The following is a 24,366-nucleotide window of genomic DNA, read 5'->3' on the forward strand; positions in this document are numbered from 1 at the left end:
CGGCACCATGCCAGGCGTGCACGTCTATGCTGTGGAGTCAATGGTAGTCTTCTGAGCGGACGCCGGGAGTGCAGGCCTCCTTCAACCAATCGACGGGAAATTGTTCTGGTCGATATTGGAACAGCCAGGGTGTCTTGCACATGCTGAAGAATGGCGGTTGACGTGGCGTGCGGGGCTGCCACCGCTTGGCGGCGGATGCGCCGATCCTCGCGTGCTGACGTCACTCGGGCTGCGCCTGGACCCCTCGCACGTGCCACATGTCCCTGCGCCAACCATCTTCGCCACAGGCGCTGCACCGTGGACACATCCCTATGGGTATCGGCTGCGATTTGACGAAGCGACCAACCTGCCCTTCTCAGCCCGATCACCATACCCCTCGTAAAGTCGTCTGTCTGCTGGAAATGCCTCCGTTGACAGCGGCCTGGCATTCTTAGCTATACACGTGTCCTGTGGCACACGACAACACGTTCTACAGTGACTGTCGGCTGAGAAATCACGGTACGAAGTGGGCCATTCACCAACGCCGTGTCCCATTTATCGTTCGCTACGTGCGCAGCACAGCGGCGCATTTCACATCATGAGCATACCTCAGTGACGTCAGTCTACCCTGCCATTGGCATAAAGTTCTGACCACTCCTTCTTGGTGTTGCATTTGCTCTGTCAGTCAGTGTATATCAACATCAGTAGACGAATACGTTTGAGTGGTATCTTTAAATTAGGAAAGATCACAATATGGAGATAATGCTGGAATTCAAGAGGACAAATTGGGGCAATTTTTCGTTTATAGGAAGGGGAGTTAGGGATTGGAATAACTAACCAAGGGAGATGTTCAATAAATTTTCAATTTCTTTGCAATCATTTAAGAAAAGGCTAAGAAAACAACAGATAGGGAATCTGCCAGCTGGGCAACTTCCCTAAATGCTGATCAGTAGTGATTGCTTGCTTGCTTGCTTGCTTGCTTGCTTGCTTGGTTGCTTGCTTGATTGATTGATTGATTGATTGATTGATTGATTGATTGATTACTTGATTGATTGAAATACTTCTAACTTTAGTATATTCATTCCCCTTTTCATATTCTCTAACCTACCACAAGGATTCAAAGTTCTAACATTCCACGCTCCGACTTGCAGAATGTCAATATCCAACTTCCTGATGATTGCCCCCTCTCGTGTAGCCCCCGCCCGGAGATCCGAATGGGGGAATATTTTACCTCCGGAATATTTTACCCGGGAAGAAGCCAGTATCAGTACATCATTCATGCAGAGAGAGAGAGCTGCATGTCATGGAGGATTAGTTACGGCTGTAGTTTCTCGTTGCTTTCAGCCGTGAAGCTGTATCAACACAGCTAAACCATGTTAACCATATCAGTCAATCATCTAGACTCCCGCTCTTGCAACTTCAGAAAGGCCCCGCCTTTCGTAACCATTCGTTATTGTGGTCTTTCGACAGATACCCATCGGATATGGTTGCATCTACGGCTTTGATACCTGCTTCATTGGGACACGCAAGCCTTTCGCTGCGGCAAGGTTACATGGTTCAAAGGGAGGGCCAACGAACTACTGTCCGCCATCTTAGTCGGTCAGCTGACTCCCCCACCGCCATGTCGTCTGTTTCCATCCTGTTTTATCTCTCGTATCTTCTCGAGGAACTTAATATCGTACAAATACGTAGCACCCACCTGACCCGGCAGGTCGAACTGAGCGTGGATGCCCAAGAATATTACTTTTCGCACAAACCTTGACCGCTCCTCAGGTGAGAGATACAGAGAAACATAACATGGGGCATACACTCTTTATCGTTCTATTCTTCGGGTTTAGCGACGGGAGTTTGGGGAATTATGATCAATTAGTTTGAGGTTAGGTAATAATGGCGTATGGCCTCCAGAGAGGCCTGGTGCGGGTCTTTATCTCGTAGACGCCTATTAGGCGACCTGCATATCTGTGAAGATGAGGGCCCTATTTAGGATGACTTCTAATGCTGAATACGCCACACACACCCAGCCCCCGAGCCATTGGAATTAACCAATTAAGGTTAAAATCACCGACACAGTGGGGAATCGAATCCGGGGCCCTCTGGACAAAAGGCCAGCACGCTGAACATTTAGCCATAGAGCCGGACTGAGGTTAGGTAATGGTTGAACCTGATATCGGTGGCCTGGTTGAGTGTTATTAAGGTTAAAATGTTTGACAAACTCATCTTAGAAATTATGCATTTTCAAATATTTCACAAGGTAAATTTAGGTTAAGTAGGTATGCACTACAACAACGAGTTGAACTCTGCTACCATGTTGTAACAAGTTATTGGAGGAGTTCGAGTTCCACAACTGAGACGTGGTAAGGAAGGCAGGAATACAATGATAAAATAATGATACCACGTACAGGTTACAATAGTGCTATCGACTGCTCAACATTGTAGGCACACAATAACAAAAGTAGTAGAAGGCGCAGGAATGGTTTGATACCTAATGTGAAGGAACAGTTCTAAACGTAGCGAGATTGTGTGAGCAGGTAGACGTTATAGTGCGTGATTTGTTCAATGGAGCGGTGGTATAAAGCATATGTTTCAAGGTAGGGGTTATAACTTAAAAAATATGCCTCACGCGCACTTTCTGCGTGCCTGATACGACAATAATAGGGAATTTTGAGTTTGAAAGACCAAAGAAATTACAGGGTCCGGGATTGTAGAATACGGATAGCATGAACAAAAATAAATAAAAATAGCAGTCATACATTTTTTGTGAAAAATGGGAGGGTTTGTATAGGTACTTTCAGAAGTGAGGGTTTTCAAACGGCAGAATATTCAGTCAGCTGTATGTAAAGATTGTTGGTTGCAAGGATAATATCCAGATAGAGGAGGTAACTAATGCTAAAGAAGTATTAAAATATACATACGATAACAATGGCATTTACAATAATATACAAACGTTGAAAACTAGAAAAGCGACTGGGATTGATAAGATTTCTGGGGATATACTAAAGACAATGGGTTGGGATATAGTACCATATCTGAAGTACTTATTGATTATTGTTTTCAACAAGGAGCTATACCAAATGAATGGAGAGTTGCTATATTAGACCCTGTGTATAAAGGAAAGGGTGATAGACATAAATACGAAAATTATAGGGCCAGTAAGTTTGACGTGCATTGCATGTACGCTTTGGGAGGGCATTCTTTCTGTTTATATTAGACATATTTGCGAAATTAATAACTGGCTCGATGGAAGGCAGTTCAGGTTTAGGAAAGGTTATTCCACTGAAGCTCTGCTCGTAGGATTCCAGCAAGATATAGTAGATATCTTGAATTCAGGAGGTCAAATGGACTGTATCGCGATTGACCTGTCTAAACCATTGGATAGGGTGGATCATGGGAGACTACTGGCAAAAATGAGTGCAATTGGACTAGACAAAAGAATGACGGAATGGGTTGCTATATTTCTAGAAAATAGATCTCAGATAATTAGTGTAGGCGAAGCTTTATCTGACCTTGTAATAATTAAGAGGGGAATTCCTCAAGGCAGTCTTATTGGACCTTTATGTTTTCTTAAATATAAATGATATGAGTAAAGAAGTGGAATCAGAGATATTATTTTGTACAGAGTAATAAATATGTTAAAAGATGTGAGCAAATGCAAAATTACCTCGATAATGTTGTGAGATGGACAGCAGGCAATGATATTGATGATAAAAGGGGTTAAAAGTCAGGTTGTGAGTTTCACAAATAGAAAACGTCCTCTCAGTTTTAATTACTGCGTTGATAGGGTGAAAGGTCCTTATGGAGATCACTGTAAGTACCTAGGTGTTAATATATGGAGAGATCTTCATTGGGGTAATCACATAAATGGAATTGTAAATAAAAGGTACAGATCTCTGCACATGGTTATGTGGGTGTGTAGGGGTTGTAGTAAAGATGTAAAGGAAAGGGAATACACTGACTGACAGAGCAAATGCAACACCAAGGAGGAGTGGTTCGAAAGGGATGAAAGTTGGGGAAAAAACAGAGACGGCACGGACGAATAATTGATGTTTATTTCAAACCGATATGCAGGTTACACAATGCGCACGGCATCGACTCAGTAGGATGTAGGACCACCGCGAGCGGCGATGCACGCAGAAACACGTCGAGGTACAGAGTCAATAAGAGTGCGGATGGTGTCCTGAGGGATGGTTCTCCATTCTCTGTCAACCATTTGCCACAGTTGGTCGTCCATACGAGGCTGGGGCAGAGTTTGCAAACGGCGTCCAATGAGATCCCACACGTGTTCGATTGGTGAGAGATCCGGAGAGTACGCTGGCCACGGAAGCATCTGTACACCTCATAGAGCCTGTTGGGAGATGCGAGCAGTGTGTGGGCGGGCATTATCCTGCTGAAACAGAGCATTGGGCAGCCCCTGAAGGTACGGGAGTGCCACCGGCCGCAGCACATGCTGCACGTAGCGGTGGGCATTTAACGTGCCTTGAATACGCACTAGAGGTGACGTGGAATCATACGCAATAGCGCCCCCAAACCATGATGCCGCGTTGTCTAGCGGTAGGGCGCTCCACAGTTACTGCCGGATTTGACCTTTCTCCACGCCGACGCCACACTCGTCTGCGGTGACTATCACTGACAGAACAGAAGCGTGACTCATCGGAGAACACGACGTTCCGCCATTCCCTCATCCAAGTCGCTCTAGCCCGGCACCATGCCAGGCGTGCACGTCTATGCTGTGGAGTCAATGGTAGTCTTCTGAGCGGACGCCGGGAGTGCAGGCCTCCTTCAACCAATCGACGGGAAATTGTTCTGGTCGATATTGGAACAGCCAGGGTGTCTTGCACATGCTGAAGAATGGCGGTTGACGTGGCGTGCGGGGCTGCCACCGCTTGGCGGCGGATGCGCAGATCCTCGCGTGGTGACGTCACTCGGGCTGCGCCTGGACCCCTCGCACGTGCCACATGTCCCTGCGCCAACCATCTTCGCCACAGGCGCTGTACCGTGGACACATCCCTATGGGTATCGGCTGCGATTTGACGACGCGACCAACCTGCCCTTCTCAGCCCGATCACCATACCCCTCGTAAAGTCGTCTGTCTGCTGGAAATGCCTCCGTTGACGGCGGCCTGGCATTCTTAGCTATACATGTGTCCTGTGGCACACGACAACACGTTCTACAATGACTGTCGGCTGAGAAATCACGGTACGAAGTGGGCCATTCGCCAACGCCGTGTCCCATTTATCGTTCGCTACGTGAGCAACACAGCGGCGCATTTCACATCATGAGCATACCTCAGTGACGTCAGTCTACCCTGCAATTGGCATAAAGTTCTGACCACTCCTTCTTGGTGTTGCATTTGCTCTGTCAGTCAGTGTATATCTCTCTGGTACGACCCCAACTAGAGTATGGTTCCAGTGTATGGGACCCTCACCAGGATTACTTGATTCAAGAACTGGAAAAAAAGCGGCTCGATTTGTTCTGGGTGATTTCCGAGAAAAGAGTAGCCTTACAAATATGTTGCAAAGTTTGGGTTGAGAAGACTTGGGAGAAAGAAGACGAACTCCTCCTCTAAGTGGTAGTTCCGAGCTGTCAGTGGAGAGATGGCGTGAAATGACATTAGTAGACGAATAAGTTTGAGTGGGATTGTCCGGCCCCACGGTGTAGGGGGCAACGCGTCCGCCTGTCACCCGGCGGTCCCGGGTTCGATTCCCGGCTGCGTTAGGGGTTTTAGTTTTAAATTGTTAATATCCCTGGCCTGGAGGCTGTGTATTTGTATCGTCCTTAACGCTCCTTTCCTTACATTCAACACTCCAATTACACGCAGGTTCATATCACATGGTGCAAGTAGGGGCAAAAGATCTCTATACTTCGACGCCCCGAACAAATAGCATTTAAAAAAGAAATAAAGTGGTGTCTTTAAAAGTAGAATGGATGACAATATAAAGTTGGAATTCAATAGGACAAATTGGGTCAAATATTCGTTTATAGGAAGGGAAGTTAGGGATTGGAACAACTTACCAAGGGAGATGTTCAATTGATATTCAATTTCTTTGAAATCATTTAAGAAAAGGCTAGGAAAACAACAGATAGGGTATCTGCCACCTGGGCGATTGATTGATTGATTGATTGATTGATTGATTGATTGATTGATTGATTGATTGATTGATTGATTGATTGATTGATTGATTGATTGATTGATTGATTGATTGATTGATTGATTGATTGATTGATTGATTGATTGATTAAGGGAAGCAACACTTCAATGATAACAGTCACATTTACTCCATCATATCGACTATATACGTTTCCTGACCAACAGGACATAAAAAAATATCCTTACAATAGCAGTATTTTTCCAATCTGAGTTTAAGAGTTGTTGGTACCGGGAGAGTTGGCCGTTCGGTTAGAGGTCCGCGGCTGTGAGCTTGCATCCGGGAGATAGTGGATTCGAATCCCACTGTCGGCAGCCCTGAAGATAGTTTTCCGTGGTTTCCCCTTTTCACATCAGGGAAATGATGGGGCTGTACCTTAATTAAGGCCACGGCCGCTTACTTCCAACTCCTAGGCCTTTCCTATCCCATCGTCGACTTAAGACCCATCTGTGTCGGTGCGACGTAAAAGCCACTAGCAAAAAAGAGTTGTTGGTTTCTTGAGAATGAAGACATGTTTACCCCCAAATCATTCACAATAAAAAAAACTGGTAAGCCTCCCAATTCAAGGTTAAGTACTTGGCCTAAGCAGTACACATATCTGATGGGAAACTGTCATACACAAGTATTCGACGAGGGATTTTTTGACAATAAATAAGGTATACATTTTAAATTAGGCAAGGAAATAGTCAAACTATTTAACAATATCAACCAAGAAAGATAATAGTAGATTAATTTACAAGGGGAGGCCACAACGTTCGGATCACGGATTATCTTCAGACTTTGTACACTTTTGGTAGTCCATTAGGACAACATAATGTTAGTGTTGCCAGATGTACGGTTTTGCCCGGAACAATACGGGTTGTTCTCATTTTGTTCCGCGTTCGATGCACCCCTTAAACCGTACGCCCAATATTCCGTTTCTTAAATATCGCGGTTTAGACAATGGTAAATACAGTATCGAAAAAGTGCGCGGTTATGATCTAAATATTCTGTATTCTAGCCAATGCTCAATCATCACAGTTGAGAACAGCGCCCCTGGCAGTGTGCTAGCGGTACTAGTGAGCACGCAGAGCATGAGTCTCCTCCATTTTATTCTTAGGTTGCGTTGTGAACGGACGCAGGACGTGTGCGGTAAACAAGAAATTGCTTCCGCATAGCATGTTATGTAAACGACAGCTATAAGGTACGGTAACCACATGGAATACCGGGTACTTTGAGTGATAACCGTGATGGATAAATTTATAAATAAACGAGAATGGAAAGAGATCGATGAAGTTGAAGAGAAAGACACATGGAAGGAAAGGAGGTTGCAGAAGTATCGTTCCGTCTGAGAAAATTATTTCCCAGAATTACAGCACGTCGTGGGTAATAAATAAGTTACAAAGCGAGATGAAGAGTGTGTACTGGAATAGCTGGAGAAGGCTTTTCTATTAGTCATGGCGGAATAACGGATGTACGGCAACATTTCAACAGTGCTTCGCATAAGGAGAGGCAGAATTGAGCACGGCATGCAACTGTATTGAAAAGCTACTTTTGCCACTACCTGGTAGATGTTCTGCCGGCCGAAGAAAGAGGCGCCCCGCCTCCTGCCTTAACACACACGCTCAGAAAGACGGCGATCAATAGGCAAGGAAACTCCAAAAGCCGCAACTTATATACCCTCAGGGAAGGTTCGAGAGAATTCAGGACTAATCCGGACACACCCTCTCGTTTTTATTGTTTGAACTCAAAAGTTACACTCAAAACCGAACAAGAAGCCTGTGATAGGCTAAACATTAATTACAGAAAATTTTCATTGGCTAGATTCAAAACTGGCGGAATGAGAGAGAAGTGTTGCAAACCTAGAATTACATAAAAAACAAATGCAAGTTGAGAAAACCTATAAACAAAAAATTGAAAATTGCTTTCAATTACACTTCCTTTACCTTGCACCAGAGTGCATGACTATATCTTTTTGGAAGTGACATCTGTGGAAAAACGTCCAAATTTCTTGATGTATACAAACACACAGTAAATAAAACCAGTTAGTTTAGGCAACTTCAGAATAACACAGTTACTTAATTTTTTAGTAGCGACATCTTCTGATTAAAGTCTCAACTTTATGTAGTAGCAATTTCACATTTTGGTCGGTAGAGGAATTCATAAAGGCGCTTATTTTGAATGTGCGGAGTTGAGGTGTACCTCCCGGTACAATCTACATCTTTACCTTGATACAACTGTTGGGTATGTTCCTGCCATCTTTCTGCTTTTTCTTCTTTCCCTAGAAGTGGCTTTCCATCTGAGCTCTTAATATTCATACATCTAGTTTTCCTTTCTCAAAAGGTTTCCTTGATTTTCCTGTATGCAGCATCTACCTTTCCTGGGACCATACAACCTTCGATATCCTTGCACTTCTCCTCAAGTCATTCTTCCTTAGCTACCTTGCACTTTCTATCCACTTCATTCTTTAATCTCCTGTAATCTTTTCTATCCTTTTCATTTCTAGCATTCTTGTATATTCGTCGTTCATCAATCAGGTCTAGTATATCTTGAGTTATCCATTGACTCTTAGTTGATCTTTTCTTCCTAACATTTCTCCGCCAGCCCTACTGACATCATTTTTCATGACTATCCACTCTTCGTCTATTGTGTTTCCTTCAGCCTTTTCATTTAGTCCTTGTGCAACGTGTTCCTTGAAACAAACCCTCACACTATTTTCTTTCAACTTGTCTAGATTCCATCTCCTTGCATTCTTTTTTTCTTCAATTTCTTCAACTTCAGATGACATTTCAAGACCAACAAGTTGTGGTCAGAGTCCACATCTGCCCTTGGGAAAGTTTTGCAATCCAACACCTGGTTTCTGAATCTCTGCCTAATCATGATGAAGTCTATTTGATACCTTCCAGTGTCTCCAGGTCTTGTCCACGTATACAGCCGTCGTTTGTGGTATTTGAACCAAGTATTGGCTAGGACTGAATTATGATTCGTCTTCCGTTATTTCTGTATGCACATCTCGAAAGACACCCTGTCGAGTGATTATGTGAGAAGGAACGTAACCTTCTAATTGATACGAGGAAAAGAAAATAGAACTAACGAACAAGTTTGCTGCTTGTGCTGAATGGAATTCTATTTTAAGACGATGTTTCCCGAAGGAGGAAATATCTTTGCTAATTCGACTTTGGGATGGACACTCCCGATAAATCATTTTACCAAACACCATCGAATGTAGTTTACCTATGTTTCCTTCTTTCCCTTCCACACAGATGTAATAAGGCCCGGAAGAATCAATGTGATACCGGTTAGCTTTGTTATAATCATATGCACTGAGCCGAGGTGGTGCACCGGAGGAAGCACAGCTGGCACCGCGTTCAAGTCAGAAACACTATCGCCTTGACTACAAGCTGAGCTAGACACTGAATCACTGTGAGAGTACATACATTTTGAAATATTACCTGTAGCGATTTCTGGTGTAACTGCTTGTTTCTTATCGATGTTACCTGAACGTTCTTCTAATGCTCGCTTTTTTGCCGGGACAACACATGGAAAACTCGCTTAGATATTACAGTCGTAGGTAGGTGGTGAATTCAGCACCGCCAGAGCACCACCTACGCTATGAGACACCTGCTGTATACTGTTCGGTATGAGCACATTAGACGGTGATTTTATGTGGGGAGGACCGCCCTCCCCATATACGCCCCATTCCAAAGCACTAACTGCTAATTAAATTGCGAGGTATGTCATTAGGCTACACACTAGGGAGACGTAGTCACTGAAAGGCTCGAATAAATGTCCACACAACCACTAAGTCCGTACTGTCGTACTCCTAAATGAACGTGAATCACACTGAGCGAACACACAAGCAAATGCACGCCACGAATATTACGAACACAATGTCCGTCGGTATATCTGCAATACTTCCAGCTCGACTGTATAATCTGTATAATACTTCTTTTTGGGAAGTAATTAGTTAATCCTCTGTACCTCTGTCTTCGCATGTAGTCCTCGTCACTTTTCTTGGTCCAAATAGATTTCTTCTTTATTTGATGTGACGTCATCCGGTCTGGGAAACAGCCTCGTCTTCTGTACCTAGAGTTGGACTGGAATGTTGATGTCCGGAGGTCATCGCTCCACGCAACATGCCATCTCTCCTAATTCCGCCTTCCTCAGCCGTAGGGATAACTGCATGGTGAGCACTCACTGGCTGTAGCTGCTTGGTGGACCACGTTCTGCTACCACCGTTAATCTGTTTCCGCGGATAAATGCTTCCACCCGCAAGTTCCGCGCTTTACCAAAGTGAAAGCGTAGTGTTCTCATGTCTCCCTTTTCTTCATATCCAACCTTTTGCTAATGCATATTCAAGTGTCTCACATTTTCCAAGACTTAACGGACCTGTAGACTCGACACCATACAGAACTTCTTCCATTATTCCTCCCTATTCTAAAAGTCTTGTCAATTTCACTCTCACTACAATCCACTTTCATTTATTCCTGATCAGCGAGATTACTTCGTCAATCATATCGTTAAGTTTTCCTCATATCATCTCTGACTCGTGCCTGTTCATTTAGCTCTAGCTTCTTCACCTTTAATTCTAAATCCAGAACTTATTTCTTAATTTTCTCTAGCTCAGATTTATTTTGAATCAAGCTTACTTTTATGTCGCTTCGTTCCGGTTTTGTTCAGTTCTTAAGATATTTTGTCTCCTTATTCTGTTCTTTTAATATTCCTCTGGTCTTGTCTACTTGAAACACTCCTTTCTTCACCTCCTTAAGCTTTCCAACATCCTCTCAAGACAGCTCAGGGCTGGTGTTATGTTCAGTGTCACGAATCACTAACAGCACCATCACCATCAGTCCCAAAAATGTACGGAAAAGCGCGTCCGTTGTATCCAGAATCTGAAAAGAATAGTCGAAAGGCGTAACACGAGAAGAGAATGGGTAGACTACGCTGAGAAAAGATTGTCATTTCCGAGGAATAGCTTTGACCGATCGGGCAGCGCAATGAAAACGTTAGCGCAGCAGTGTTACACATTCCCTCATGCCATCTCTTAACGTATGTCGTCGTTCATTACAGTCTGTAGTCATTTCAAGTGCACATCGGCCCCTTCTCATGCTACCACTGACACCCCTGCATATGGCTAATAGACCACACCACTACCCGCATGACGTTAGTGGCATGACGTATGGCACAATATTGTGTTTCGGTCGAATCGAGCTTCTGGTTAGGCGAATATGATGTCAGGATTTGTGTCCACATGCAATAGGAGGAGAGACGTCACACACTGAAAATGTCTGAAATATGCTCAAAAGACCGATGCAATGGTACACTCGTCCAGCAGAAAATCTTGATGAAGTATGAAGCGAGTAAATAGATCTTGATTGGCTATGGCTCAGGACATCATTCCAATATCATTTAATTCGATGTCCCAGCAAGTGATAGATTTCTAAGTTGGCCACATCACTTACTGACAATCATGAAACACAGTGGTTGTAGGACACTGAAATATTTATTTATTTATTTATTTATTTATTTATTTATTTATTTATTTATTTATTTATTTATTTATTTATTTATTTATTTATTTATTGCTTTCGGCCTTTGCTGGCAAGATGTGCTGTTTACAGTGCGCTATGTCTTCTGGTATGGGCTAGAATAAAATTGTTACTTTCATTTACCTGTCTCAGTCTTATACTTGGCTTTGACAATATGAAAGTGGCTGAGGTATGAGTGATGCTAGTAACGCCATTCCTTATGCAGCCAGTCCCTGCTATGAATGGTGTGAAAATGTCGCTCATAGGGTCAGTTGGTGCACGCATTTCAGTGGGCTTGGCAGACTGATGTGTTGTAGCAACATCTGGCTCAGTGAGGAAAGCAACGGGAAACTACCTCACTCCTCATTTCCCTAGTACGCCTCTTCAGTGACACCTAGGCCATCTATGACAGCTAATGGTGAACCTGTTGAGGATCCAACCAGCCTTTGGGCTGAATACCCAACATACATACATATTGCTATATGCACATATCCTGTGAAAATAAACGTCAGGCCGTAAAATGTTTAGGTGTTCTTACTTTATTGACCACAAGGTTTGTTGATGGAACTACAAAGATAAAAGGTAAAGCCATCTCCGTACAGCAGGGAAAGTAAGTATAATAATTAACTGTCATTCCACTGCGTGCGTGTGTTGGAATACATGCTGTATTAACCCGTTCTCATAGGAGAGCTACTCACCTTGAGGAGAGTTCGATTGCGTTGCTTCGCCCGCTGACGCATTAGCTTCAGAGGATCCGAGTGTTCCAGATTTGCTACCTCCTGGATGCCAAGAGATCTGTGGAAGTGTTCTCGTTTGGTCTCTCTGTGGGAGAAAACAACAATGCCCCTTAATTATGAGAAGCGAATTTATTGCACATTTTTAATTGACGCCTTTCACTTAGAATAAATGTAAAATTATTAAATTTCGTAACAAAATGATGACACAAAAGAATAAGCACTGATTATAAACAGGGAAGTATGCAGGAAGCACTAAATCCTCCAAGATGCCAGTAGGGTGGGAGATATCTAATTCCCTAGAAAAATGTGTAGAGAAATTTTTGAAGCAAGGTATGTTATGTATTCCGAATAACTTAACAGCATGTATCAGTGTGCAACGAATTTTAATAAGTTCTATGTTGAAGGTTAAGAGATCGAGTCCCGATGCAGTCTGTTAGGATTTAAAAGTGCGTCAGTACGAGAGATCTCTGTCAGTAAAAGAACCTCTTTTCAGGGCAAAATTCTTGAACGCTGGCATCTCTTAGAACATAAAGCTAACGAAGGCACGTTGAATACTTACCTAATGCTTTAATTTAATATGTATTGTTCTAGTTTGTTAGTAAGTTATACTAACAAGGGAGGGGCCGACGACCTTAGATGTTAGGCCCCTTTAAACAACAAGCATAATCATCATCATCATGACAAACAAGGGAAATCTTTGACCTCGAACGCTCTGAACTGCACGAAAATGTGCTTAGAATACAGATCGTTCATCCCTATAACAGTGATCTGAATCATTCCCATGCCACACGGTGTGTTCTACCTCAAGCGACATCTGAATAACCGTCTATTCCAGTTCTAAGAGCGGATATTGGGCAAAACAAGGAAGCATAATCTCTATATATATAATTTGAAAGTGTAACACAATATTATGAGGAAACCGCAACACTAACGCCTATATTTTATGCATCAAAGAAAGGTTTCCATCTCAGGATTACTAGAAAAACAGTATTTATTTCATTGAGTCCCATATTTTCGTCAAATACTAATTCATTCGAATAATACGATGCTTAGGACGTTGCAGTTAAAGGGATACACCGACAGATGGTTCAAATAAAATTGTCTCCGCTGATTTTTCTATATTAGTCCGATATGTGGCTCTGTGAAAGTCATCTATGCAAATATTTCTATGTTAGTCCGATACATGGCTCTGTGAAATCACCAGAATGATAGTTGTCGCTTCATATTGGTTCTAATAAGTGAGAAACAGAAAGAAATTCATCTCAGCATATCCTATATTTCAAAATGTTCTTTATTTGACTCAAATAGTCATTCATTTGCAAAATACGAAGCTGTGGGCGTTTAATTTAGCTGCGTTTACAGGTAGGTGGCTGTATGAGTGCGAATATGTGTCCGAGGGGTCCACCGATCTTTTAATGCCATGTTTCATCGACTGCCACAGAGGTGTGCGCAATGTTGGCCATTTCATTACGCGCACACACAGCGCCACTGTACCAGTAAATGGATATTCTCTCAGACGGTGGTTTTCTTTGTGGTTCCTTTAGTGCATATAACTAATTTAACTTGCTGATCTCATAGTCCGCACCTAACAGAAACCTAATTATTGGATCTGTTCGTCGTTTTTAGTGGCCAGGAGCACACTTATATGGCTGTCAGGAGCACACTTATATGGTTGCCAGGAACACACTTATATGGTTGCATATTTTCTTCTTCGTACCAAATGAACTGCCGTTGTTGGGTAAACGAGACTCCAGAGTAAGTCAAATGTTACCTGTTTTATTCCACAGTGCCATTGTGGCACGTTTTATTCACAGCGCCAAAGCGCCATAGCGTTAAATTTGGAAGGCAATATCGGTAACTGGGTATTCTGTGCTTCTGTCCTATATGATCTCCCTTTCTTTTCGTAGCTACTTATCCTTGATTGAATATCTTGCTACCTAGCAGAAAGCCAATTATTATTCTGTTCGTTACTGTTAGCGCTAAAGAACACACACACACACACACACACACACACACACACACACACAGAGAGAGAGAGAGAGGAGAGAGTTTTATATTGTGAAATGTAAAATGAGTTCTGTTCCTAGGAGAGAACGCCCAAGAAGACGTGCTGCTTTATGAAGCACTGCAGATATCAGAACTCGAACTAAGGATCGATTTAATAATTTTCGCAATTGGTCCATTGGCTCGGAACACTATTTGCGATAACACTTCCATTGAATTATTCAGTGAAGAGTTATTAAATGAAATTTGTATGCAATGTCTCAAGCACGACATTTCGCTGTGAAAATGGTAAATGGACATTTTAATGCCACATTGGTTTGATTAATTTTCCACAATCTCGTGTAAACAACGTACTACATGATGATTTCATGAACAATATAAGGCAGTATAATAGCACAATGTCCTTTGCGTCCTTCTTTGCTAACCGTTGCCACATTCCAGGATTAGTTCCTTAATTCAGGGGGTGATTCATAGGTAGATTTCAGATTTACTGACTACTAGAAATTGCCCAGAATTTTTTTTGCTAGTTGCTTTACGTCGCACCGACACAGGTAGGTCTTATGGCGACGATGGGACAGGGAAGTGCTAGGAGTGGGAATGAAGCGGCCGTGGCCTTAATTAAGGTACAGCCCCAGCATTTGCCTGGTGTGAAAATGGGGAAACCATGGAAAACCATTTTCAGGGCTGCCGACAGTGGGGTTCGAACCTACTATCTCCCGAATACTGGATACTGGCCGCACTTAAGCGACTGCAGCTATCGAGCTCGGTTTGCCCAGAATTATACATTATATGTGGTAGATTCAAGTCCTGCGAACAGAATTCATTGTGAAAATGATATAAATTGCCAAGGTTCAAAAATTCCATCTGTATAGTCACAACGGAAGTGTAACTGAAAGACAAATGAATGGTCTTCCGGAGTTCAGTGTATTTCCCATTACTTTTTTTCACGCTTCCTTTATCATCAGTTTGATGTGTAATCTTTGTTCGCAGTTACTGCTGTGACAAGCCACTGGTATCAATATAATATGAGGAACTACGCACACAATTCAATGCCATGAGTATACTACGATACGTGAAACACATTTGTTTCACTGTCGATAGTCTTCAAAGTACAGATATGGGATTTCAGTTAAGTGGCTAACGCAAAGTGGAAAAGAGCAATATGCACATCTCTCTAAAGCTACATTTTTTACATTCAAAATCACTTTCACAGTCCAACATCAGAACTACACAAATTATATTTTCAAATGATGATATGGGAATGTAAAGCACATTGCAACCTAGGCTTGTAACTTGGAGCTAAAAATGATTGTATATCACATAATGAATACTAATGATGAAATTCCGATAATGTAATTTTACTTGTGGTTTTCCACATTTTAATTTTACTATCCTTCTCGTATAGCTCATATTGCCGAAAGAAGTACACATCAAGCGGTTGATTCACGATCATTTTTCCACTAGGAACTTTTCCCTGGACACATAATCCCAAAATAATACTTTCCCCCGAAGATTTTTTCCCTACTCAAAGTAAAATTCCTCCAATACCTTTTCTCCATGTTGCCCCTTCATCAAATAATAGTCAGATATGTTTCTTTTCACTGAAATGTATTACGAAATATAAGAAGTGTTCACATGAAGCATCGATATTATGTTCCACACTGTGAAATGACGACCTGCCCTCAGTGCTTCCGGTTCAGGTAATTGATCTCTCTTACGTTCCCGTCTAAGAGTTATTGTTAAGTTTCCCCGTTGCGGAATATTACATAAAATACTGGATGCAACTCTCGGCAATTATGTTCGAGTCAATTGTGATGGGGTCACCTTGGGATGTTGCTCGGCTCTTCTCTTTAAATTAGCGTAAGTACCTGAACTTGCTCGTGATTCGGAGCATAAGCATGAATTTCTTCTTTCACTACATTTATTACATATCCAGAGCCTATAGCTATGGCAGTTGTTCTGCATTCTGGCTTCCTATAACATGTCCAATGCTTCTTCCCACCTCTGGAATCTGTTCTGCGATACACGTGCTCATTTTTAATGAGATTTTGCCACCCCGAGGTGAGGTTCCTTTGACATGCCACTAGAAAATTTTTGCACTATTTCCATGGAAACAAATGTGATTGTTTGTACGTAATGTTGTTGTTGTTGTTGTTGTTGTTCGAGTCATCCGTCCATAGACTGGTTTGATGCAGCTCTCCATAACACCCTATCCTGTGCTAACCTTTTCATTTCTACATAACTACTACATCGTACATCTGCTCTAAGGTGTTTATCACCTTCGACTCCTTGGCTAACAAATGAAATTAAGTCGGACATGGCAAATCGTGTTGCATGGTATAGGCGATTTAGGCGAACTGAAAGCACTAGTGATTTCGAAAATTACCGTATTCTTCGAAATCAAGTTAAGAAATGAATTCGTAACAGCAAGTATAAATATATTCAAGAGATAACAAACAGACGAAATTCAGCACTAATATGGAAACATTGGCATCAGATGGGTATAGGTCGCAGCCTGACCATGCAGACACCCAGTATACCACTTGATGATCTAAATTCTCATTTTACGAAAGCAGCATACACTAATAATGATATTACTGACAATAATGACTATGATGATAACTATCCTAATAATAATAATAATAATAATAATAATAATAATAATAATAATAATAATAATAATCATCATCATCATCATCATCATCATCATCAACCAGTTGATGACCTAACTGATGATGATATTAACGCCATAAATTCTCATTCCCGAGTAAATCAAGTAAAATTCACTTTCAAAAAAGTTGGTGCGAACGATGTGAAGCGTGTAATTTACTCCCTCAAGTCTGATGCTCAGGGTAATGACGACATACCATTATCTTTCATAAAAAATATTATTGGTGCCATATTTCCTATTCTGACGCATATATTTAATCATTGCCTCGTACAGGGAGTATTCCCAACTGTATGGAAGCACGGTATCATCATTCCTATTCCTAAGAAGAATTCTCCTAGTTTACCATCAGATTATCGCCCTATATCCATTCTCCCACCCCTTTCCAAAGTACTAGAACGCTTGGTACACGAACAAGTCCTCACTTACTTGACTAACTTCTCACTGCTTGACCCTTATCAATCTGGTTTCAAGAAAGGACACAGCACAACGACTGCCCTACTGAAAGTAACTGACGATATCCGACAGGCAATGGACACTCGACAAGTGACTGTACTGGTTCTACTTGATTTTTCCAGTGCTTTTGATACTGTTGTTCCTCAACTGCCACTTTCAAAATTGGATTCATTAAATTTCAGCAAGACGGCAATAAACTTTTTCAGTTCGTACCTCAAAAATCGCCGTCAGTGTGTCAAAGTAAATAATAGCAGATCTGAATGGCTTAACAACCCCCTCGGTGTCCCCCAAGGGTCTGTACTTGGACCATCGCTGTTTCCAATTTACTTACACGATGTTGCCAAATCGATTACACATTGCAAGTACCATCTTTATGCTGATGATCTGCAGATCTACTACCACTCAAGAACTGATAAAATTCAGAGTGTTGTAGAAAAAGTTATTGCTGATTTAAGTCTCATAAGTAATTTTGCATTGAGTAACAATCTCAAAATTAATCCTCTTAAAACGCAAGCAATAATCATTGGTACTTCGAAAAACTTACACGTTTTAAAACAATACAAAATTCCTCCTGTAGCACTAAACAATACCATTATTCCATTTTGTGAAACAGTTATGAATCTTGGTGTTGCTATAAGCGAAACATTGAACTGGTCGCAACATGTGATGAAAGTGTGTCAAAAGGTATATCAAAGCCTGCATCCTCTGAAGCGGTTAAAAAATATATTTCCTTGGTCCTTGAAAATAAAGCCCATTCAATCACTCTTGTTTCAAATTCTCGAATACTGTGATACAGTTGTTTTTATATCAATAACGAGCAAAGCATGAGACTGCAACGTGCCAAAAATGCATGCATCAGGTATGCATTCGACATACAACCATACGCCCATGTATCCCCATTCTATACACAATTATCTTGGTTACGACTGAATGGCAGACGTAGACTCCACGCAACTACTTTGGTGTATCAAGTGCTTTCTGAAAACACTCCTCCTTACCTATCCACCAGATTTTGCTACCTTAGTTCCCTGCACCTGTTCAATACCCGGTCAGGCTGTACGCTAGAAATTCCTGTGCATCGAACCGCAACCTACAACAGATCGTTCACGATCATCGCCACGAGCTGGTGGAATAAACACCCCAATGACATCAGGGAAACTAAATCTAAGACAAAATTTAAAATCCTTTGCCAGCGTCATCTTTTAAGCACTTCCAGTCTTTCTTGAATGTGAATGGGGTGCATGAATGAGAGTGAATATGGTTGTTTATTGCAATGTGTTCCTGTATATAATTTAGTTATACTTTACTAACCTTAGTTTAGTTAGTGATACTTTAGTTGCTTTAGTTATACTTTAGGTTGTAAAGATCTCATATGTTTAAATTTTATGTAAAAATTACATTGTATATACATGAAGTGGTTAAGTGTAAGAAAGGGCCGGGAGCCCTAACTTTGCCACAATAAAGACGCTTTAATAATAATAATAATAATAATAATAATAATAATAATAATAATAATAATAATAATAATAATAATAATCGTAATTTGGTCTACCCCAACCGTTCTTACCGCCTACATTTCCGTCAAAAATCTGCTGTACAAGACCTGGGTGTCTGAAAATCTATCCTATCATTCTATCACTTTTTCTGGTCAAATTTAACCAAATCGAGCTCTTCTCACCAATTCGATTCGATATCTCTTCATTCGTTATTCTATCTACTCATCTCACCTTCAGCATTCTTCTGTAACGCCACATTTCAAAAGCTTCTAATCTCTTTCTTTCTGGGCTACTTATCGTCCGTGTTTCACTTCCATACAGTGCCACGCTCCAGACGAAAGTTTTCAGAAACATCTTGTTAATTCCTATATCAATGTTCGAGGTGAACAGATTTCTTTTCTTAAGAAAGGCTTTCCTTGCTTGTGCTAGTCTGCATTTTATGTCCTCCTTACTTCTGCCATCATTAGTTTTTTTTTCTTTTTGCTAGTGGCTTTTACGTCGTACCGACACAGATAGGTCTTATGGCGACGATGGGATAGGAAAGGCCTAGGAGTTGGAAAAAAGTGGCCGTGGCCTTAATTAAGGAGCATTTGCCTGGTGTGAAAATGGGAAGCCACGGAAAACCAGGGCTGCCGACAGTGGGATTCGAACCCACTATCTCCTGGATGCAAGTTCACAGCTGCACGCCTCTAACCGCACGGCCAACTCACTCGGTCATTAGTTATTTTAGCACCCAAGTAACAATAGTCATCTACTTCCTTTAAGAATTCATTTCCTAATCTAATATTTCCTCCATCATCTGACTTTGTTCGACCGCACTCCATTACTTTTGTTATGGACTTATTTATTTTCATCTTGTATTCCTTCGCCAGGACTCTGTCCATACATGCAGCAGTTTCTCCAGATCTTTTGCAGCATGGTCGCCATAAGACCTATCTGTGTCGGTGCGACGTAAAGCCCCTAGCAAAAAAAAGATCTTTTGCAGAGTAATATAATTCATAATAATTTCTGAGGGAAAACAATGCAGAATTGCGCTAGGGAGAAAATATTTCAGGGATGAGAAGTTTTGGCCTGGAAATGCAATAGGAAAAAAGTCCGGGAAGCAAGAGGTTGATTTGTTGCTTTCGGTGGCAACATTTTAGGTATAACACCTTTGTTTGGAAAATGTGCATCTAAAAGGGTACGATCTGTATGCCCTGACCAGGAATCACGCAGACATGTTGCTTTACGTCGCACCGACACAGATAGGTCTTAATGGGGACGATGGGATAGCAAGGGTCTGGGAGTGCGAAGGAAGCAGCCGTGGCCTTAAACAAGACACAGAACCAGCATTTGCCTGTGTGAAAATGGCAAACCACGGAAAGCCGTCTGCAGGGTTGCCGACAGTGGAGTTCGAATCCACTATCTCCAGAATGCAAGCTCACAGCTGCACGACCCTAACCGCACGGCCAACTCACTCGGAGGAATCACACAGCAATAGGCTTCTTTCACTTACATGTTCACTAAGGACCGAAGTTAGATAACGCTTCATATGCTCTTTCGTGATGTTTTCATTTTTGCTTACTTCCACATCAACGTTTCGTGGACATATTACTTCAAGGTTCTTTGAAACATTTATGCTGAAAGTCCCTTGTCTCTCTCGAAAACAGATATACAGCTTGTTAGCTAATCTGACATTAATTGGTAAAGCCACATCAATTCAGGGGCGGCTTTTCAGGTGAAGTAGGTGAAGTGCCACTTCACCACTTATTTGTACTATAATGAATTACTTAAATTTATTTTTCTTATGACATTTATTGGTTTTACGGAAAGAAAATGTTTTATTGTACGGCGTTTGGAGCACCTCATCACCTGATTAGAACCAGGGGAACTCACGAAAGCGCCGGCTGTCGGCCACAGTACGGCGCGTGTGACTGAGTGAAGACGAGAGATTCCGCAGATGCCTCTACCTCCCAAGTGCTCCCTCCTAGCGCTTGGCCTTGGCGGTTGCAATGACAACCGTGACGTCACCCGCGTACTTTCCACATAGCGGAATGTGCTAGTGAAGTTGTCGGAAGAGCAGAATGTTTCGTTTTCCCTGCGTCATCCTGTGTGAAGTACGAGTACTTACGCGTCGTGGTTCATTCATAGTGTTGTGCTGTTTTATTTAAATATGTATCCTATTTATGACATAGTGTGCATTTTATTATAAACACCATTTTCACGTTGGAGAAACGAAGATCAGAATGAAGTTCTACGTTTTGATCGCCCTACTGAATCACTGCAAATCTTTGCTACAAAAGAAGTGGAACATTCCGGTAAATCTTACAATCTTAGTTTCAAACGATCGTGGTTTAAGGAATTTCCATGGTTGTGCTCCTCTCCAGCTCTACAGAAGATGTTTTGTTGGGCCTGCTTACCTTTAATCAATAAAAATAACGTTTGGAATATAGAAGGATTTTCAGCCCTTTTGAACATAACACGTTCTTTACATAAGCACTCAGACTCTGCAGAACATAAAATACGGCAGCTAGATTTCAAGACATTGGAAACAAACCAAAATACGATCTCTGATGTCCTGAAGGAAAATGCCAGACTGTATATTGTAATTGTACAGTTCAGTGAAAATGTACATTTAAATAGGCTTTTCCTTCGGTTGGTAATTGATCCAGTGCTCTATTTAAGTAAGCAACAACTAGCTTTTCGTGGTGATGACGAAACATTAAATTCAATAAATCGTGGTCACGTGCTGGACCCTCCGCCAGTTACAGGTACGAGGTACGAGTACAAAACAACCAAAAACAGCACGTAGTTCCTAAATCTTGTCCTCCTCTGTGGTGTAGTGGTTAGTGTGATTAGCTGCCACCCCGGAGGCCCGGGTTCGATTCCCGGCTCTGCCACGAAATTTGAAAAGTGGTACGAGGGCTGGGACGGGATCCACTCAGCCTCGGGAGATCAACTGAGTAGAGGTGGGCTCGATTCCCACCTCAGCCAACCTGGAAGTGGTTTTCCGTGGTTTCCCACTTCTCCTCCAGGCAAATGCCGGGATGGTACCTAACTTAAGGCCACGGCCGTTTCCTTCCTTCTTCCTTGTCTATCCCTTCCAAACTTCCCATCCCCCACCAAGGCCCCTGTTCAGCATAGCAGGTGAGGCCGCCTGGGCGAGGTACTGGGCATCCTCCCAAGTTGTATCCCCCGACCCAGAGTCTGAAGCTCCAGGACACTGCCCTTGAGGCGGTAGAGGTGGAATCCCTCGCTGAGTCCGAGGGAAAAACCAACCCTGGAGGGTAAGCAGATTAAGAAAGAAAGAAAGAAAGACAGAAGTTCCTAAATCTGTCGCTTGAAACCGAACGGGTAATAGCGCTTCACCATACTTTACAGCCACGAGCCGCCACTGCATCAATTGTATACCGTACCGGTAGCTGTGTGTAGAGCTATGTACTCAGCGTGTGGTTCTTGAAAGGTTCAGCTTGACTCTTGTTTTGGTACATTCTGGCGTCCCACAGGGAAGTGTCCTAGGCCCCCTTCTTTTTGCCATATTTATTGATGATCTCATTAATACTATATCCTCCGTTTCTCCTTACAGGGTGGGCTTAACTCACTCTCTGAATGGTACTCCACATGGCGTCTTAAGTCTAATCCTACCAAGTGTTCCTTTATTTCGATCACGCTTCGTAAATCTCCTATTCTTAGTAAATACTCCCTCCTCGGTAACCTTAGGAGTGTTGTTTGACAGTAAATTGTTATTTGTCCCTCGTATACAAAAGATAACCTCACGATCAATGACACTTCTCGGTTTGTTGTATAGATTTTCTGACAACACCGATATTCACGAACTCAGAGCCTACTATGTATCTTGCATCCTACCGATTATTGAATTCGCGTCTCCCATTTGGTCTACATCTTCACCCACTAATCTGAATCAGATTGACCACGTACAGTCATTCTTCTGTGCCATTGTTAGAGCCAGAATATCTGATTGTCAAAACTTGAGCAGTAATCAGATACTGGATAAGTTAAACCTTCACCCGTTATCTAGTCGTAGGAAAGTAGCCGAACATAGATTCCTATATAACGCTTTTAGCGGTTTATTTCGTTCTCCTGAACCTGCATCCTACTTTTCCCTACATGTTCCAATTTGCAAAACCAGGATTAATCCACCCCTTCATATTCCGTATTCCCGCCTCTCCCTTGTTCAAATAAATTTATTTATTTATCCGCATTCCAACCCTCCTTAACTCTTCGCCTTCTAACAGGAACTTGGAAGTTTCTTCTTCGTATGCCTCCTTTAATCGATTCTTCCATAACTTAACCTAGCTCAATTCTTCATATTCCTTTTTTCTCTTCTCACTGCTGTCCCCTCTATTGTACATAATATAATATTTATTTTTTACTGTACTATACCGTTACTTATGTGTTATATTTGTATTTATCTTACTGTGCCTAGCTAGAAGTTCTTCTCTTCGTTTTACTTTCAATCTTCAATTTTCCTGGTTGTTTCTTTTGCCTTTATGTTTTATTGTTAATTGTTATCTCTCTGCTTTTATTTGGCCCGCCGTTTATTCTTCGACTACGCGGCAAGTTAGCCGTGCAGTTAGGGTCGCGCAGCTGAGAGCTTGCATCCTGGAGATAGTGGGTTCGAACCCACTGTCGAGCCCTGAAGATGGTTTTCCGTGGTTTCCTATTTTCACACCAGGCATCGTCGCCGTAAGACCTATCAGTGTAGGTGCGATGTAAAGCAAATTGCAAGAAAATATTCTTCGACTCTGTGGAAGACTCTGTGATTGGGAAAACAAAGAGGGAAAAAAACAGTAGAACATGACGTGAGAGTGGACTGTGCAATTGCGTGAAGAAGTAGATTTACCGTAAGTATGTACTCGGAAATCATGACTGTGTACCGAGGTGTAAGTGATTATTAGGATTAATTAATAAATCTTAAACGTAACAACGCTACCAGATGCTTCCCATTTACTTACCCAGCCGACACGTAACAATATTTACGAACTCCATACCCTCGACTCCGATTGCGTTTCTATATTCAGCACATCGCAACTTCATCTCTAACATTTTGACAATATCATTACCGATCTGCATTTCAGAAATTTATCTACAAAAAGGTACCAAAACCAAAAGGAAATTTTAGAAGAGAGAAGAAAAACGTTCAGAGTGTAACATTTAAACTGAAAATTAATTTTAGTACTATTTTTATATTCAGACAGAATAATTTCAATGTTGCACAAAGTACACTGACTGACAGAGCAAATGCAACACCAAGAAGGAGTGGTTCGAAAGGGATGAAAGTTGGGGAAAAAACAGAGACGGCACGGACGAATAATTGGTGTTTATTTCAAACCGATATGCAGGTTACACAATGCGCACGGCATCGACTCAGTAGGA

At 42.0% G+C, this 24,366-nt stretch overlaps 1 protein-coding gene across 2 annotated transcripts in view; it reads right to left on the minus strand.

Annotated features, from left to right (window-relative positions):
* The window catches only part of LOC136862954 (leucine-rich repeat-containing protein 51), a 102,862-nt gene that overhangs the window by 35,567 nt on the left and 42,929 nt on the right, over positions 1-24,366 (minus strand). For both annotated transcript variants that reach the window (XM_067139248.2, XM_067139249.2), the window contains exon 2: positions 12,328-12,451. The gene's annotated coding sequence lies outside the window, so the exon portion shown is untranslated. The remainder of the gene's footprint in view (positions 1-12,327; positions 12,452-24,366) is intronic.

This window comes from Anabrus simplex, chromosome 2, assembly GCF_040414725.1.
Source record: "Anabrus simplex isolate iqAnaSimp1 chromosome 2, ASM4041472v1, whole genome shotgun sequence".
NCBI lineage: Eukaryota > Metazoa > Arthropoda > Insecta > Orthoptera > Tettigoniidae > Anabrus > Anabrus simplex.